At 37.0% G+C, this 12,894-nt stretch overlaps 1 long non-coding RNA gene across 2 annotated transcripts in view; it reads right to left on the bottom strand.

Annotated features, from left to right (window-relative positions):
- LOC127381170 (uncharacterized) overlaps positions 1-12,894 on the bottom strand; it is a 46,437-nt gene that overhangs the window by 24,191 nt on the left and 9,352 nt on the right. Inside the window, exons 1-2 of one of the 2 annotated variants that reach the window (XR_007888660.1) lie at positions 3,371-3,499; positions 1,643-1,736 (exon numbers count right to left, since the gene is read on the bottom strand). This is a non-coding gene — a long non-coding RNA (uncharacterized LOC127381170). Of the gene's footprint in view, positions 1-1,642; positions 1,737-3,370; positions 3,500-12,894 lie in introns of those variants that run through there. The other variant, XR_007888659.1, reaches the window with a different exon arrangement.

The following is a 12,894-nucleotide window of genomic DNA, read 5'->3' as shown; positions in this document are numbered from 1 at the left end:
TCTGTGCTTACTGCTATGTGGTGGATTAAAGGCATCTGTATTGAATCATTCATTTGTGCAGCAGTTTGTGCACAGCTTAGTGAATGAAGCAGTGAGCTAATGAATGAACATTCCTACTTAAAACAGACATATATATCTTTCAAGTTGTATTCCTTCATCTCGATGGCATACCTCAGCCCATTGGCTCAGTCCAAAGTAAATCCATAACACGTCGTAGCTGGACAGACCTCTGATGAGATTCTTTTCAACAAGTTAGCATACTGTTAAGTCATTATTTTCAAGGTCTCTAACACAGAAGTCCCTTGTTGAACAACTTTGCTTTATTTGGCCCACTGTGAGAAGGCACGTTTGAGTGAGCTTTTTAATTCCCAATTCATGGATATTATTCCAACACAAATGTAAATCTTTGTAAGCATTGGACTACTACTGTACATTCTAATAAAATATGGAAGATAATACTGTGCCCATTCTTAATCACTTAATTAAAATAATTGCTAGGACAACTTTATATAGCAATATATAGGTCTTTTTTTCTTACAAATGTGTGTGGTTAGAATAAGACACAGGCAGGGATTTTTACTGACTTGTCAATGGTGGTGATTCTTAAAGCAATAACTTCAGTAACAAGACGCTATATTCATTCCCAGTTGGACATAATCTAGAAGAGAGAGGACAGAGCAGAGCAGTGGTGCAAACTGTTGATGGGGCCTGCCTAGGGGTCTCCTGGCTCCACACTGAAGAGGAAACCATGGGCAGAGTGTTGGTTGGCTCCCTGAGCCTCCTGGTTGAATCTAACCCGTTATATTTTTTAAACACCTGAGTGACCGTGGGTGTCTTTTAGAGGAAGTAATTGCTTTTAGTGTTCTTTTCCTGATGCTTTCTGACCATCTCAGTACTTTCTTAATGTGTTACCCATTGTAACAGGAATTTGAACTCTATGTAGGCCTACAGAAAATTAGTAGTGACTCAGAAAATGAAAATTATCTGGAAAAAGTCACATTCCTCAAGAATACAGAATCATGGAAATTTGATTATTTCTTCTCGTGGAAGAGGCCAACGTGTTTTATGATACCATAGAGTTGTCACTGAATTTGGCTTGTAGCCCAACCAGTTAGACATTCCTTTCTGGTGTATTTCGGTATTAGACTTATGCTGAAATGCCCACAGGAGATTTGGGTAACTCTCTACAAATGGTTTTGCAGGTAGTGAGTGTTAATATAATGTAAAAAATCTGTTGTTTTCCCACCCCTCTCCTTCTCTTCACCTCTCTTTGTGAAAAAGGTAAATCGTTCACAGGTTGCTTTCAACAAATACCAGTTGGTTGAATTTACATGAATAGCTGCATCTCTTCTATGCACATGACGCTTTCTAACATATCACAGGCATCTTAAATAAAAAACATACAAAACACACATGAAAACAAACAAATTCCCTTCGTCCCAAAATATCCACACAGGAAAATGCTAGGTAGCTAAGTATAGTAAATACAACACTACCAGTAGCTTTTGTTCCAAACTATGCTCACTGAATTGTGGATATCCTTTTGAAAATGAGGGCATAAGAATCCTTCTTTCTTCTACCAGCACAAGTTGAAAAACCCAGAAATATTTAGCCGTCAGCTGCCAAAGAAAATGTCACTTACCAATGTTTAGGATGATAGATTGCATCCTTTAGATGTACCATTCTCTCTCCTTCCTCTCCAAGGAGATCCATTCTCAATTTTTTACCCTTAAAACCTAAAAGAATCATAACAAAAGTTTCTCAATTAATCCATCACTTCCACTTCCTCCATTTTGTGGGCATTCTGATAGCATAAGATGTGGTGCTTGTGGCACTCTTCTCTTTGCCCATGTGAGCTTAGGATCAGCTATGCTGGTCAGACAAGTGGAAATCTTTTTTAAAAAATTTTAAAAAACACAACCCTGTCTCAATGGCTCTTAGAATTGCTTATATGAAAAGGAGTTAATCCCTTCCTCCCATATATAAAATTACTTCTTAAGTGTTGTAACAACTTTTGGATTATCAGCATTCAACCGTAAATGAGACCAGGAAAAATGAGAAGTTCTAATTAAGCAACTTCCTATAATCTGTGATTAAAAAGGAGAAATATTCAAAATTATTCACAAACTTTCATAGATGGGTATTGAGAATTGTGTCATGGCCAAGGTCGAGTGGATAGCTGTGAAGACAGCCCAAGCCCAACTTGATCAGCTCCAAGCCATAGTACTGAAGCCTGTGACTGAGGTGCCTCCTGCAGAGCTGGTGCTCTCTCTCCAGTGTGCTGCACCACTGTGAAGGATCATTAAGGCAGCACAGGGGCATTATTTGCTGTGTGCAGTGTCAGTGTATCTGGAAGGTGAGCCTTTTGAGGCCTTCAGCCTTACAGCACTGTAACCTCCACTTCAGTGCCAGCTGTATTCCGTATGGACTAGCCTCAGTACATAGACAGATTTTTTGTTACAGTTCATGAGTACTCTCCATAACACAATTATATCTCTGAGCCATCTGAGTTGGGTCTGAGTAGCCCCGGGGCTGCAGCGTTATGAAAATGAACTAGCACTGCTTCTGGGGTTGAAGTAGCTGTACAAGCGATACATCGGTGTTCACTTGCGATATGGCTGAGCTAACTACTCTTCTGGATTCAAACATGGCAGCCCTGCTCTGTCTGTGCCTATGGCAGAGATAATAATCACCTGCAGACAGTGGTGTACTGTTACGGACCCTTTGGACATAGATAAAGAGTTATCTATGTTTAGTAGTCAGTGGTTATTGTCATGGGATTAGCTGGTGACCTTGGCTAACTTCTGTCATCCACAACTTCTGTTGTTCCTTTTGCAGGAAGAGCTACCTCTCTTCTATAATTTTGGAGCTGGTACCTGCTATCTTAATTTGATTCCCACAAGTTCCTAAACTGGAGGAGAAGTCATTCCTTATTTACCCTTTTCCCACCACTCACGATTCCATAAATGTTTATCATACTGCTTCTTTGTTCCAGGACCTCCATCTAATTTAAAAATTATCAATTTAATTCTATTTTTGTCTCTTTAACCAATTAAGATCTGAAAACCTTCTCTCTTATTACAAGGCTGTTTAGGTTTTTTATGAGGTTTTAGTGAAAGATTTGTTTTAAAAAGTGTGTTTTATCGTTTGCCTTATATTTGTTCAAAGAAATCCCTATGTAGCTTTGGTTTATTTATCCACTAATTTTACTGTTTATTATAGCTTTTACTCATTTTTTACAGAATCATTTTGTTTACCTTCCACAGATCTCTTTCACAGATCTCTTATTTCTAGATATATGGTATCACAAAGCTAATACAGGTTTAACTCCTCTTAACAGGATGAAAAGGGAATCAAATACACTTCTCACCTGGCATAAATGGCAGCCCTGATTCTCTGTAGAAGTAAGATTGTGAGTTCTCCTTCAGTTTTGTGAATCATACCCCTTTTTTCTTCAGCTTTTTTTTTACATATCCATGAAAAGAAACTATTTTGCATCTGTGGAGTGCTGTGTACATTGCATCACATTGGACAAGAGAAAACAAAACAAAACAATTGATTAAATTAGAATTAATTTTTCAGGGATTTTTTTTCTGGTTTGTCTTGAAAAAATAAAAACTCCGTTTGCACATCATAACTACTTTCCAAGAAACAGATTGTAACATTTGATTCTGCTCTGAATATGTACTGAGTTTTGACTTTTTTTTTCTTTAACCTCAATACGATGTCTCAGTTCATACATCTGTGAGATCAAAAATGCATAGTTCCAAAGCACTGGGTAGGAAATCTATCAAAAAAGCCCAGGTGTCCAAGGAACAGTTTGACAAGCAGAGAGACAAAAGGAGCACAGGGAAAGGAACAATGTCAGAGAAGTGTGAAGACAAAGGGTCTGGAGGCAAGGTTCGTGCTCAGTGTCATAGGGGAAATAGAAACTCCACTGGTGTCAGCTTTCTTTCTGTAATGCATCTCTGTCTCAATTCATGCTAAATAGATTGGCAGGTACTGCTGACAGCCTGTTACTTTATAACCCAGGTGTTTTTTTTATATATATTTAGATAATAGTACAATTCAATCCCTTAGCTAGATTATCGATAGGACCTCATGACAATCCAGATATTTATAGATATGTTTCATGGTACTGTAACAGTTAGAGAAGTATTGTCTTTTCTAGAGACTCTAGTGACAGCAGTGAGTGCTCCTTGATTGGAGTGGAAAGAACTGGCCTCCTAAGTGGCCTGTTCGGAGGTGGAGTCAGTTGAGCCTAGGGTGCAGATCAATCTTATATAAAGTAAATATAATATCTGCAATAAGTCAGATGAGTTGTGCTTAAGAGTACCTGCTTCTTCCAACTGTAAGTTTGCACAGTATCATTTAGGCTACAAATGAATAAGTTATATAGATGAATCTCAGTTCAGGATGCCCAGTAATGCTGCAGTATTATTTAGCCAGCACAACAGTATCTAGTTCTACTGAGAAAATAAATGTTTCTGGAAAAAATTAATAACTTCTCAAACAAGCTTTATTTACACTTTTTCTGTCTTCTGTAATGTTGCTTTCACTAGGTTTAAGACAGAGGAAGTGGGCACTCTTAGCATCTATCCCCCATAACAGCAGTTATCATGAGAGAACAACAGCAAAAGCCAAACCATCCAACTTGTTGCTTGCAGTGTTTCCCTTTCAAACACCATTTCACATCCCTAGCTGCAACATATCAAGAGCAGCACATCAGGAATATCTGTGTTTGAGGGCATGTGTAGATGGCAGGTATCATCTGAGGCTTGTTTGAGCTAGGGGTCATGTATTTCATCCTATGGAGATAGTACTAATAGCTTGCGCATGTGTCAATTTTCTACCGGAAGGAGTGGTTTGACAATCTCTAGGCCTTGCTTAATACATTTTCTTTCTGTCCTGCCCTGCTTTTCCTTGTGTAAATTCCTTGTCCTTCTCCAAGAACTTCTTCCCAACCTACAGCCAGTCCAGTGGGCTGAGACACAGGCGACAGTTTCAGACTTTGCCTGTTGAACTCACAGGCTTCAGCCCCTTCCATAGAGTGATGCAAGAGCAGAGTTCCCACAGGGCAGAGAATTGGGCTAACCAGGGTGGCAGGACCTAGTCTTACCAGCACAAATGTCCTTGATTTTTAAATAGATTTATTTCAAACAAATACAAATCCTGGCATACAAGTCCTGGGTACAGTTTCAGTGGCTTATTTCACTTTAACTAATCAGTGAGGGCTGTATTAAAACAAATTTGGTTTTAGCAAAACTAAGTCTATCCAACAAACTTTTATGTTTGTTTGTTTTCAAAGCAATTTGACTAAATTAATTGTCTTTCACACCTGGTACAGACAAGTTATAGCTCCTATGTTTTATTAAAAGATAGCAAGTTTCAGGTCTTAAGGTTAGAACTAATATTAAAAATATGATTTATTATTAAAGTTTTACTAATATTTCTATATTCAGCGGTTCAAAAATGTTGAAAACTTTTCCAGCCAAGGCCTTATGGATACCTTCATTCCATGACTGCTTTTTTTGTCCATGCTTTTTTCCAAGGTACAGTATAATTCCAAATTTTAGCCAAAGACTCTAATGCTATATAGACTGTCAGTTGATTCTTTGTCTTCCTGCTTTTCTGCCTTATGCCAGCACTACTACGTTTTGCTCTCCAGCTTTCTTTTGGAGAGAAATTTAATTGCATTTGAATGCCTGGTCCCTGGACTGTTCTATGGAGCCAGGTAGCTAACGATCAGGAAGCTAGTTGTTGGATTCCAAGATTGCAGCTGGAAGCTGCTGGAACAGACTAACCAGATAGAACCTGTTGAAAAATAGAGCAGCAGAGGCTTATAAAGATGAGCTATACAAGACTGTCTTCTGCCTCCTGGGGAGAGAAGTAAGAGCCAGCACTGGCTATCTGGAAAATCTCATGAGACAGCAGATCTACAGGGATTATTATATTTTTTTATTAAAAATAAAATGTAGTTGCTTCTGGGGTCTGAGTGTTCCCCCATGCAAGAGAAGACAAAGAGAGTTCTTTGCGGTTTTCCTTCTGCTCCCACTGAAATAATCTGGAAATCACAGTTGACCTGGGTGGAAACAGAATCTACACAGAGTTTAACTGAAAGCTCCCAAGGATTTTATCACTGGTCAAAGATTCCTTCCTGTCATATGCGGAACTATTAACCATATAAGCTTTTTTTTTGCACACTAGCATATGTTCCCAGAAATATTAGAACTGCCATGCCTAATCAGACCAGTGGTCCATCTAGTCTAGTATCCTTAGCTCCAGATGCCTCAGAGGAAGGTGTAAGAAAATTCATAATATCATATCCCAAATTCAGTATCTTCCTAATCTTTGGCAGTTTTTGGCCAGCTTTTGCTCTGAGCATGAATGTTTATATTCCTTATGTACTTTTATCTCATCAAAGTGTCATCTATCATGTATGTTCTATTTTTTGAACTGTTGTCTACAGGTTTAGGCATAAAGGTCACAATAGGACAGAGGTCATAAGTCACAGTAGATCAAAAGCCATAGCGTGTCAAATGTTGTAATATAATTCATGCTTATGTATAAAGCACATATATAAAGTGATAGCTCATGCTAAGGCATTGCCTCACATTGCTCTTACAGCTACAGCTCCCCTAAGAGTGTTATAATATGCTATTGACTTTCTTGTGGATTCATCGTGCTGTGAATTATTTCTGGCCAGTGGAATGCATGGAGTTACCTTTTGGGTATTACTTAAGCAGGCGTCTTGTGATTTTGCCAGAGATCTTTTTTCCAGCAGTCAAGGTGTGTATTGTTTCCCTAGATTTTTTTTAAAAAAGAAGAAAAAAAAAAGAAAAAAAGAAAAAGAGAAAAGGAAAAAAAAAAAAAGGGGGGGGGGGGGAACCTGAAGATTTACACTTTGGCTTAAAGATATATTTGGTATATGAAAACAGCTCTTTTTTTTTTTTTCTCTCCCATAAAAAAAATGATCCCATGATCTCAGCAGGGATATGTATGTGAAGCCATATTCAATAAACCTTAGGTGCCACCATTTTTCTCTGTTTCCCCTTAAACCCAAGAATAGAGAACTACCACATATCCTTTGTCTTTAGCATTCAATCTTTTTAATTTCCTACATGCAGTTATTTTTTTTCCCCCCTGCCTCTTTGCTGTGTTCATCTGGGAATGAAAAAGAGATAAGGAATAAAACAAAAAACACTGTAAATTATAATCTTCCTCAGGAAAATTTAGTCCTGTGACTTTTCACCCTTTGGGTGCTTAGTGGAAAAGCCATTATTTGCTTGCTGAGGAAAAAAGCATTTAATGAATCACAAAGTCATTCAATTATTCTTAAAAACACTTCACATCACACATCTTTTTCCAAGTAAAGTGCGCATTTTTCACATTTAAATGGTGCATAACTGCCTCATGCGATGTGTCCCTTGAGTTAGAGACATTTTAACAAAAGGGTTCCAGGAGTATACAGAGCATTTTGATATATATTAGCATTAAAGATCTTGCATTAAAGATGCAGAATTTCCTTTTCTCTCTTCACTGTCTTTCAACAATACTTATGCAAAGTTGCCTTTCTGTTGTTGTGAAACATTTAGCTTTGTACTGAGCTGAAATCTGCACGCTTTGCTTGTTTTGGCGGGCTGCAGTACCCCACAATAATAATGAAGTATGTAGTAAAACTATTAGCTAATATGAGGCAGAAAAGTATTTAGAATGTTTTTTAGATTAAACGACAATATATTTAAGAGGAGAATCAAGAGATTTCCTCAGAAAAATACATTATTTTTAATTGTTATGAAGCCTGATGCTGATCTCTCGCTACTTTTTATCTGCTTTTATAAGATAAGTGCTTTCTGCAGACTGCAGTAGCTGCCATTTCCTACACAAATTTTTCTTTTTAGATTTCTGCCCCTCCCCCGGGTTTTTTCTTAATGGGCTTACATTGTAAAATGTTCTTTTCTGTGTTTTATGAAAACATATAATCTTTACCCAGCAGAATCAGGTGGCTGACTTGGTTTGTAAAACCAACTTGAAGGCTGCACTTTTGCCGGGGCAAATGGGAATCAGTCTGTTTATTTGAATGCCAGTATATGAACTGTACCAGCCAAGGAGCTGGCCTTGAATTTGTAAACTTCCCTGCACTTTTATATCCCTGCAATTTAAACCACTATTTTTTTTCCATAGCAATGTTTTCTTAACGATTATTATTTTTTTCCAGTTAACAGGAAAGAGCGGTATTTATACAACAGCTTTAGGTTAACTTAGATACCTAACTTAGGCACAGTTTTCAGAACTAAACCTAGGTGTTTATACTTCCCTGGTAGCTGGCACAGAGATAGAGGTGTCGGGAGGCTGTAGGCAAGAGTGGGCATCTGCAATTCAAAGTACCCTCAAATCAAATGCCTGGAGTCAAAAGTGCGAATAACCCTCTAGATGACTGGAGTTATTGAACCACATTAGAGGAAAAAAAGTGAGGCTGGCATATGGTGAGTGTCTTACATATGGTATGTTGTTTATATGTGTTTTTTCCGTTAGCATTTCTCTTTCCTTTGTTGCTCCACCTCCTCCTGCAGTCTCTCCTAACGACTATGTTAATTCAGAAACTTCTGTGATTAAAGTGTTCAGAACTACGCTACTCTTAAGAGCACAAAAATCAGGCAAAACGAGTTAGCTCTCTTTCCTGTATTCCACCTTGCCTAAACAGTGCTCTGTGCATTTGTGCATAATTTTCTATTTCCCTTTATTTCTCTGGAGTTGATAAGGTGGGGGGCGGGGGGTGAGGTAAAATAACTTTGCTATAAAATTTACCATATTTCACCCCTCAAGACAGTGTTTTATACTTGCTCAAATATCGATATATTTTGCAATAATTAGAAAGGATAGGCATCAATATGATGGACACACGCTCTTCGTACAATATTAATTCATTTGGTCTGGTCAAATCCTGCTCTTAACCAATGTAGCTTCAGGGGGCAGCTCCCTTGTGCTGCAAAAAACAGGCTCCACCTGGTTCTGATTAACTTCACACTGGTTGGATCTGCCCAGTGATGGCGTAAGAAAATACGGATCAGAGAAGCCTGAAGTTGAAGCTGTAGATTCATGGCCTATAAAACTAAATGGCTATTATGGTCATCTACTCAGACTGCCCTCCCTGTGTAAAGGGCACTAGAACTTTTCTGAATTATTGGGGTGTGTGTGTGTGTGTGTGTGTGTGTGTGTGTGTGTGTGTGATTTTAATGGAGAAAAGCATTCAATCTTGCTTAAACCTTCCAGTGTGTTTCTCCAACTACATCTTCTTACCACAGGCTTCTATTATACCTTTGTCACTGGACTAAAAACTCCAGTGTTATCAAATTTCTGTTTCTCACATAGTTATTTATAAGCTGTGATCAAGTAGCCTTTTAAACATCTCTCTGATAACCTAAATAGATTGAGCTCCTTGAGTATTTCATTACAAGGAATGTTTTCCAATCCTTTCATCATCCTCGTTGCTTTCCTGTGAACCTTTTCCAATTTTTCAACAATCTCTCTAGAACTGTGGACACAGTATTTCCAGAACCAGTTGCATCTGTGCCAAGGACAGAGGTAACACAACCATATTGTATATTTCTCTGGTGATGTGCCCATAAGTTGTATCAGATTCGTGTCTACCCTCTTGTACTCACAGCTCTTCCCAGCTAATTATCTACTCTACAGGCTTTTTCAGACTAACTTCAGTCTATGGACAGGGTCCCCACCTTGTAGCAGGGAGGTAGAGTTCTTGTTATTAAAGCAGTGTCTTCAGCTTGTCTGGACCAAAATTTACACTTTGTAAAGCTGTGGCCAGTTTCCTGAGCAATCCGTGTTCCACGGTGACTTGGCTTGCTCTTTATTTACTAATCTTCCAATAATTTCAAGAGCAAAGTTTCTAAATATGTTTTCTTATCAGTGATAAAGGAGTCACAGATTGAAAAAAAATATCACAGGGCCATGTATTTCTGGATCACCATTAAAATAAACACCAATGATTACTTTTCCCCCCTTACTACTGAGGTTTAACTCTATTTAATAGGTACAATATTGATTTTAATAAATTTTTCTTCATAAAAATATTATTATTAACAACTAAAATACTTTCCAATATTCCTCTGCATATTTAATACTACTAAAATTACCTTTATCCTACCAAATACATACTCTTATTAAACGATATCTAGTTAGCTTTGGCAAGATAATTTTCCATAAACTTCTGTTCTCACTGCTTTGATTAAAATGAAATAATATTCCTAGAAGCCATTCCTTATTTTTCTTGAAATCAATGTGGGGTTGACATGTTCACAGACATTTAGGTCATCACCTTTATTCTTTTTAACTATTCACAAAAATGTTTGCATAGTTCTGCTGAACCTCCCCAGTTCTCCAAGATGTACTAAAAATCCTCACTAACCGTGCAGACAGGTTCTCTGCCAAATGTATTAAAATACCTTCATGTAAATTATTCAAGTCTACTGATTTTAAAAATGTCTAGTTTTATTAGCTGCTATTTAACATTCTCCTGCACTACTACTGAAATAGAGCTTCATCATAATAATCTGATATGAACACATCACTTGACTTTTTCCCAAAATACAGAAGAAAAGTATTTGAGAATGCCTTAAAAAAAAAAAACCCAAAAAACAAACCAAACCAAACCAACAAAAAATCCTGGTAATATCAATTTAATAATTCTGCAAGGCAATTGTTAGGATTTTTTGTTCATCATGTAATTTTAAGACGTCTTCATACTGTCTTTATCTCTGTTTTCTCTTTGCAACCTTTGGCTTTCTTGATCAATGTTCTGTAATGTCCAGCTTCTAATTTACATTACTTACTGCATTTCCTTCTCCTCTTTCCCTTTGATTTGGGTTTTTTTTTGGTAGCTGCCTTCACATACAAAGTAACTTTATTATTAAGAACAAAAGTGTATGAAGTTTTTCCTTGATTATGACTTTTCTGAGTTGTCCTTTACAGTGTGTTTAGCAAATTGAAGTTGTCGATCTGTTTTTACCGTTAATATTTTCTCCAAATAAGTGATTCATACTCACTGTTAACTTTGTAAAAGCTGACTGTCTTGTATCAACATATATAAATATTGGATTTCAATTCATTTGCTCATAACAAATATAATCAAGTGTAGCTATGTGCACATAAACAACTTATTTTTTATTCTCTGATTCCTCTATCACACCAAAGTCTAGTAGAGAATTCCTCTGTGTTGGATGCAGCTAGGGAAATTGTAATTTTTTTATTTATTTAATGTAGCTGATGTTTCATTATGGACACTCTTAGGTGTCCAGCTTATGTTAATATTATTCCATACTCTGTAAGCATTTTTTTCCATGTAAAGATATTTCATGACCTGTATGGAAGAAATACAGACTTTTAAAATTATTATTATTCAAATATGACAGCAATGAGAATCTTTCAAATGAGGCATAAAAAAGGTGAGTTATAAAATGTCTGATACAACAACAGTTTTAATTACTGCTTCGTAATAGAGTGTGGGTTTGAAAATATTGACACAGTTACTGTGAGGCAGGAAAGATTAAAAGTACAGAAGCAGTTTGTTTTTAGTAAGTGTAAAGTGTGAACCTGGATTCAGAGTGTTTTCTCATAGTCTCTGTTTATTTACAGGATCATATGCAGATTGCTCACTTTACTTCTTTAAGCAGAAATACATAACATACAAAAAAAATGCAGCTCCAATTATTACAAGTTATAAAATTCTGGAAATCAGGTCTGAAATACCAGCCCCTTTGAAGTCAGTAGCACTCAAACTGTTAGACTTCCAGCAGTTTGCTTCACAAAATGCTGTTCCACGTTACAATGTTTTAACTTGCCACTAGCTTCGTGTAAAGTTCACTTACTGGACCATAACTCCCAATTACCTCACCATGATTTAATCTCATTCTCTGAGAGAGTGAAACCAGTTAAAAAACGGTATTAAATGCGAATGCTTTCAGGGAATGTATTTCCTACTTCTTGCTACATGATTCCCTAGAAATATTTTTAAAGGGGAATACTGTATTTCTATTTGTGTCACAAGCAAACTATTCTAAATGACAGACCTGAACTAAATGTCTATGGTGTACATTTCATATTTTTGTACAGTTGCCTTATAATGATCCGGTTTCATTTATTTTACCCTTTCTCTAGCCTATTTAGATGCAAAGCTCTACCATTCAGTGCATAACACCTGGCACAAGAGGGCAAAGATCTTCATAGAGACCCCATCAAAATATTACTGATAATTCAGTCAATCAGTATATGAAATGAATTGGTGAGGTTGTAAGCATTTTTTCACCAAGAACACTACACATTACAAGTTTTCAATGGTTTTATGCCAGTACCTTGTGACCGTACCATACTGACATAAATGTATCACAGTTCAGAAAGGAAGCACCAAATATATTTGGAGAATACGATCAATATTAAATGGATTAATATATTTGGCTTCAATACAATAAATGCAGAGAGACTCTGCAAGCACAGGAACTAGCCATATTTTCTACACATATGTATTTCCTACTATTTAATGTACACAAAACACATGAATTACATTTGTTATTGGTATTATGTACCACAAGGAGAGTCAGAAAAAAATTCATATAACTGTGCATGAGCGTAATGCTAAATATGGAAAAACAGCATATTGTGCCAATCAGACAAGTATTCACAGCAAAATCTTTTTAGGGGACATTCAGATGAGCAGGAACCCCTGTTTAATTTGGGAGAGGCCAAGGCTGAACAGGCCCAGTGACTAATAGACACTACCACCCATACAAAGTAGTCCTTGAGGCTAAGTATATGGGAAACTGGACTTTCTCTTCTCATGCTCTTTCTGATCAGACTTGTCTTTTCTGACAGTTTTTGCCA

The sequence above is a fragment of the Apus apus genome, chromosome 2 (assembly GCF_020740795.1).
Source record: "Apus apus isolate bApuApu2 chromosome 2, bApuApu2.pri.cur, whole genome shotgun sequence".
NCBI lineage: Eukaryota > Metazoa > Chordata > Aves > Apodiformes > Apodidae > Apus > Apus apus.
This window is presented reverse-complemented; position numbering and strand designations above follow the sequence as displayed.